The sequence below is a fragment of the Peromyscus eremicus genome, chromosome 2 (assembly GCF_949786415.1).
Source record: "Peromyscus eremicus chromosome 2, PerEre_H2_v1, whole genome shotgun sequence".
Taxonomy (NCBI): Eukaryota; Metazoa; Chordata; class Mammalia; order Rodentia; family Cricetidae; genus Peromyscus; species Peromyscus eremicus.
In genome coordinates this window covers 124,171,056-124,178,181 of record NC_081417.1, presented here as the reverse complement: position 1 = coordinate 124,178,181, position 7,126 = coordinate 124,171,056, and the positions used below count along the sequence as shown (strand labels likewise).

General features: G+C 42.1%; 1 pseudogene; it reads right to left on the bottom strand.

Moving 5' to 3' along the window:
• Nucleotides 1-1,683: 1,683 nt before the first annotated feature.
• LOC131904848 (serine/threonine-protein phosphatase 2A 55 kDa regulatory subunit B alpha isoform-like) lies at nt 1,684-2,272 on the bottom strand (annotated as a pseudogene).
• Between the last annotated feature and the right edge of the window lie 4,854 nt (nt 2,273-7,126).

Below are 7,126 nucleotides of genomic sequence, written 5' to 3'. Positions count from 1 at the left end.
TGATATATAATTAATAGTAGACCTTCAAAAAATAATTTGGTCCTTAATGGAGTGTGCATGACATCAAAACACTGTAATTTCAAAATCTCTAAACTTTAATTCAGGTTCATTTCAACAAGATGACCTGTTGTGAACAGGCCCCTTTCAGTCCCATGCCTTGTATGCTTTGTCTCCCCAAAGTAGTACTGTTTCCGCCTCCCCTTTCCATTATTTATAACTTTTTATTCAGTATGTGCTGTTTCTTTTCTTTTTTTAACTTAAAAAGTGTGAGGGTGGTATACACCTTTAATCCCAGCACTTGGGAAGAAGAAGCAGGCAGATCTTTGTGAGTTCAAGGTCAGCGTGGTCTACAGTGCAATTCCAGGACAGCTAGAGAGGCCCTATGTAGAAAGACCCTGTCTCAAAAAAAAAAAAAAAAAAAAAAATGGATACGGGTGTTTTGTCTCCATGTGTGCCTGTGGAGGCCAGAAGAGGGCATCACATCCCCTGGAACAGTCCAAGCTAGTCTGAAAGACAAGATGGTCCAACCAGTCTTTTTTTTTTTTTTGAAATTAAAAGTGCCATGCGCCGGGCGGTGGTGGCGCACACCTTTAGTCCCAGCACTCAGGAGGCAGAGCCAGGTGGATCTCTGTGAGTTCGAGGCCAGCCTGGGCTACCAAGTGAGTTCCAGGAAAGGTGCAAAGCTACACAGAGAAACCCTGTCTCGAAAAACCAAAAAAAAAAAAAAAAAAAATTAAATAAATAAAATAAAAGTGCCATGCACTTATCTAAATGGCTAGTAGGTGTGGAGAACTCCACAATGATGAATTTACACAGTTTTCTTCATGTGACTATAGCAATGTGTCAATGAGGCTGGAGAGATGGCTCAGTGGTTAAGAGTGTGCACTGCTCTTTCAGAGGACCGGAGTTCAGTTCCTAGCACCCATATCAGGAAGCTCACAACAAACAACCTATAACTCCAGCTCTAGGGAGACCTGATGCTTCTGGCCTCTGTGGGCACCTGCAGTCACGTTCACATGCCTACAGATAGGCTCACACACAGAAGCATAATTAAAAGTGATAAGCCTTAAAAAAACAACAAAATTAAATTTAAAATGTGTGTGGAATGGCGTACTCTCAAACACTGGAAAGGGATTTCTCATTGGACCTGTCACTGATAGGTCTGACTGTTAGATTCAATAATCTCAGCTAAGTTGGAAACAGGCTGTTCTGCTGGGAATGCCAATTATCACCTTTTCTTGAGATACACAGAGTGCAACACCTACAAAAATAGTATTTTTCTTGGAGTGCCAGCTATGTGAAGAATTTTCTCACTGAAGTCTAGTCTACCAATGCATCCGTCTTTCTTTTGCTTGCTGTTTGCATGGACTTGGTGTGTCTTCTAAACTGTGTGAAGGGCTGGTGAGAGGGCTCAGCAGGTGAAAGCCACATGCTGCCAAGCCTGACAGCCAGAGTTCAATTCCTGGGACCCACAGGATGAAAGGTGAGAACCAGTTCCCACAAATTGTCTTCTGACCTCCGCATGTGAGCTGTGGTGTGTGTGTGTGTGTGTGTGTGTGTGTGTGTGTGTGTGTGTGTGTGTGTATGTACACACTCATACATACACATATAAAAATAAATAAATGTAATTAAAAGTTTAAAAACTGTGTGAGACTTAACTGTTTTCTTGCGAAGCTTCTGGGGTTATAGCTCACTTGTTCTCCTGTAAGAATTTCTGAAGAAATTATTAGATGATTCAGTCATGAAACCCCTACAAAGTCTATTCCAAGACCATTCAAATTTGCCAAATATGTAGTCATTCTCATACAGAGAGCAAAATTTAATTCTGAGATATTCACATACTTGGTATGTTTCCAAAAGCTTGCCTGTTTTCCATATTTAAGTTCAAACTCTTGACTGACAAATATTCTCTAGTCATCACACAGTGACCACTATGACAGAGTTTCACATCAGAAATAGAGGAGATGGTTTGAGGGAACAAAATGACCTGTTACTGGGATCTTCAGATTCTCCTAATAGTTTAGGATGCCTATCATGGAGGGCAGATGCCCTCATGTCACAAAGTACATGCTGAATACAGATGTGTTGCAGCTGTTTGGATAGAAGTTGGCTGCTGTAATAACCTCTATGAGCGCTTCCATCCTGACAGACTCAAAACCCAAGTATCAAAATCCCTCTCTGTAACTTCCAGATGCCAAGAATGAATCTGAGAATCATCTACAGATAAAGAAGTTTCGTAATCACTATTAATAGAACTTAAGTGAATGTGGTATGTATTAACAGTAGTGAGTGGTCATCATGGACAGGCTTCAGCCAGAGGATTCATGGTCTAAAGCTGAGCGCTTGTAACTATGGTGAGACCTCTCTAACTGCCGCCTTCCTCTCTCAGGTTTGATTCTCTGGTCTCTTTTCACTGATTTTTACATAAATATATTGTCTTGTCAGTGGTATCAATTAAAAACTGAGCACCATTTTTCTTTCTAAAAAATGTAATCCTTTTATTAATGTATGAAATTTGAGAGTTTCATAAAATATATTTGATCATATTCACTCACTACTCTTCTCCTCCCCTAACTCTTCCAAGACCCACCCCATCTCTCTACTGCCTTTTTCTCACTTTTCTTTAATTATTACTATTACATGTATACATATACATATATATATATATAAATGTATAATTACAACCTGCTATATCCATTTAATGTTGCTCATGTTTACATTTTTAGAGCTGACCACTTGCTATCGGATAAACCACTGAGGGCTGGGTGGCATTTTAATGTGCTGACTACATAATTTTATTGGTTTCCTCTATCTCTAAACTCCTCAAGCAATCAGATTCTGGCCACTGGCTTTGTTCACATTCTCCTCTGCTTGGAGACTGAATTTTCTCCTGCTGTTATCAAAAGGTGACAGCCGTACCACCCTTAGCTCCTGCTGTAAGTAATTCTCCAGAATAATTAGATTCTGTACAGGAATTCTACTTCAGCTGTATCAGCATTTGCATCCCCTCCTCCAGCTCCCAGCATGGTAGTGGTGTCATAGTGGTGTGGTAGTGGTGTGGTGCTGGTGTGGTGGTGCCCCTTCTCCAGCTCCCAGTGTGGTGGTGGTGTGGTGGCGGTATGGTAGCGGTGTGGTGGTGGTGTGGTGGTGGTGTGGTAGTGGTGTGGTAGTGGAGTGGTGGTACCCCTTCTCCAGCTCCCAGTGTGGTAGTGGTGTCGTAGTGGTGTGGTGGTGGTGTGGTGGTGTGGTGGTGGTGTGGTGGTGTGGTGGTGGTGTGGTGGTGGTGTGGTGGTGCTCCTCCTCAGGCTCCCAGTGTGGTAGTAGTGTGGAGGCAGCAGTGACAGAGGTACACGAACACCTCCGTTGCATTTTAACTTGTAAACACTCTTCCTCTCAGTGCAAAATATATTTCTGAACATAACACAGAATAGGAAAAAATAGAAATTAAATGAAGGAAGATCTGAAAAAGAGCCAGAAGACTCTAGTTTTACCTCTTAATAACAGTGTCTTTGAAAAAATAAAAAGTAAAAAATCTCCAACCCTAAGTTTTTTCATCTATAAAATGAGAAAATGTAGATACCCCATAGAATGAAATAAAGCTATGTATATAAGATTCCTTTCATTAGCCAGGGGACCAGGCTAGACTGATCCTTGCAGTAGCGGGTTAACTGGGGATACCAGTAAGAATACATGTTTAACTTAAAAGGTTCAGATGGCCACATATAGAAACATTTACATATATATGTGTGTGCGTGGGTTAGTGTGTACAACTATTCCTTTGTTTTCTCAGCTAAGAGTCCCCAGCAAATGATATCCGAGCAACAATGAGCACATGAGTGAGCAGGTCTCGGGTCCAGGGCTTCTTAGACAAATGGCTCATTCTAGGGCTGGGACAGGAAATGTACCAGTGAGTCTGGATTGTGTCACAGCATTATAAAATAAGAAATTATTGAACGTATACACATACAGACACTGGTGAATATGGTCAAAGGAACACAGACTGACTGAAAGAATTGGCAATGACCAACAGTGGAACAACTTGAGCAATACATTAACTACAATAGCATTAGGTTACAAACCTAAGCCAAAAATAAGTATCTGAGTTCATACTGATAAAATAGACAAGTAATGAATAAACTGAGAACAGTCTCTCACTCAGAATTCCAAATATGTGATGCAGAGTATATATACCTTACAGGAAGGAAAGCTGAATTTCACACTCCTTACACATGGTGACTGTATACAGTATTGAAAGGGCAAAGAAGACCTTCACAGTAGGAAAGGCTGACAAGCACGGCTTCAGGCAGGTCACAACACCAAGAGTCATGAGTGATGTGATGAGAATGCCACTTCAAATTTACCATCTTCTCTAACACCCCTTGAACTCTGTCTCATCATGACAAAATAATTAGACCAATGCTCACAGAAGTTGTATAATATACCTATGTTAGTTAAGGTTTCTATAACTGTGGAGAGACACCATGACCACAACAACTCTTACAAGGAAAACATTTAACTGGGGCTAGCTTGCAGTTTGTGTGAGACTGTGGGAGTCCAGCTCCGACCTGCTCTCACCTATTGAAGGTTTCTTGGGTAGAGGAGAGAGGAATGAGAAAATATCAGATAGAAAGATAGACCTAGATGATGAGGAGAAAGAGACACAGGATAGCTTAGGGAGAACCTGGATCAATACCCAACAGCCCAGAACTTGATTCAAAAGGGCTTTTTTATAGTATGCCAAGGGGAGAGGCAAAAGACCTTCCTCTTGCAAGATCAAAACACACCATATAGGCAAGTGTAGACCCTTCCACACACCTGGTAACCATGCCCCTGGCCAAATCATCCTATTATGCAGCCCTGCTGGGTAAAGCAAGCTTAGATTCTCTGACCCTGAGTAATTTGTCACTAGATAGCCTCTGTGGGTCTCCACAACAGTTTCAGAGGTTCAGTCTATTTATCGTCATGAAGGGGAGCATGGCGGCATGCAGGTAGATGTGGGGCTGGAGAAGTAGCTGAGAGTTCCACATCTTGCAGTGGCAGGAAGTCGACTGAGACACTGGGTGGTATCCTGAGCATAGGAAACCTCAAAGCCCACCCCCGCAGTGACACACTTCCTCCAACAAGGCCACACCTATCCCAACAAAGCCACACCCCTTAATAGTGCCACTCCCTGTGAGATTCTGGGGACCAATTACATTCAAACTACCACAGTACTTGACTGGTGATCTTCAAAATGTCATGGTAATAAAAAGCAAAACAAAACAACAACAAAAACAAAGCAAAACAAACAAACAAAAAGCCCCACAAGAAAACATTCAAGTCCAAGAGGCCCAGGAAGTGAATATAATTAAGATGCTGGACAAGTTTATGGGACAGAAAAGGACATTAGGGAAAAAAAAGAGGGAAACATAAGCAAACTACCAACTTATCAATATATCTATTGCTTCATTAATTGTAATAACCTGCCATAGGAATGTCTGACTTAACACCAGGGGAAGCTCTGGTTCTACATGAGAACTCTGTACTACTCAATACTCAGTTTTCTGTAAGTCTAAAACCATTCCAATTTAAAATTAAATTTAAAAAAATGCCTTTTATGATACTTAGTATGTGAAGGTGTCCAACAAGTGATCTGTATAATTATTGTTATCATTATCATGAATAATAAAATGGCATATTTTCAGTTAGTACCAGATCACAGTCACAAGCACCGTCCTATTTAATCTCACTGTTTTAAATGGGAGCCATTATATTATTAATCCCAACTGTGAGAATAAGACCACTAGCACAATTTGAACCAAATTTGAAGCAAGCTTGATTTTTATTGGGTTGCACCCAAGATCAGGCCAGCGACTGCCTCCTAAGTCAGGTTAAAGAGAGGAGTCCCAAATCCACCTCTTGGGCCCCCTTTAAGGAGTAAAATCATGAGCAGTTTTACAGAAGGGAGACAATGGGGCAATAAGGAAATACAAAAAACCTTAAAAACCATCATGTGGTCACCCACCATGTGATTAGGGAGGGTCAGTGTGGGTCAGGGTATTCTCAAAAAACCAATCAAAGTCGTGGGTTGGGGAAGGTCAGGTTCCAGGAAACAGAGCTACTCAACTCTCACAGTAAATAGAAACTTATTTTCAAAAATACGGCATAATGGCTCCTGCCTTTAAAATGGAGTCTGGCAAATTCCTCAATATTATAGAAAAGCAGCACTTAAGATTTAGAAAGGAGCAAGGGTGGCAGCCGCCGCTGCTAGCCGAGTGATCTGTAAGGAGCTGGGGCTGTGTGGGATTGATTCAGCATCACTTACGTCGCCCAGCAGCCAGGGTGTGAAGGAGTTCATCCAGCAATGTTATGAGGAACTGAAGAAGGAGTACCCTGGCCTCCGCATTCCAATCCGCTAATGTTCGGAGGTGCAGCCCAAGCTCTGGGCCTGCTTCACTTTTGGCCAACAACCTGAGTGCTGATGAGGTAACCAGAGCCCTGGAGAATGTGCTAAGTGGCAAAGCCTGAAGTGTCTCCACTGAGGACTGTGAGCAAGAGCACTGTGAACCTGGGCTCTGCTGGACCGAATACAATGTGGGGAAATGGGCCCTTCTGTTCCTTATAAAGTTTATGCACTACAAAAAAAAAAAAAAAAAATTAGAGAGGAGCCGGCGGTAGTGGCACATACCTTTAATTCCACACTCAGGAGGCAGAAGCAGGTGGATCTCTGTAAGTTTGAGGCCAGCCTGGTCTGCAGAGCTAGTTCCAGAACAGCCAAGACTGTTACACAGTGATACCCTGTATCAAAAAACAAAAACAAAACAAAAATTAAAGAGAAGCTGGAGAGATGGCCCATCAGTCAGTTAATCAGTGCTTGTTGCTCTTGTAGAGGACACAGGTTCTGCTCCCAGCATCCACATGGCAGCTCATAACTGTCTGTAGGGCCAGTTCCAGGGGACCCAATGCCATCTTCTGGCCTCTGGAGGCAGGGGCATCAGGCACACATACAATGAACATACGTACATGCAAATGCCTGATTCTGAATCTTTCCTAACTTCGTTAACTTTAGACAAGATTTTTTGCCTCTCTGTTATATTATACATATGAAATGTTCCTCCAAAGGCTTACATACCGAAGCCTTGGTCCC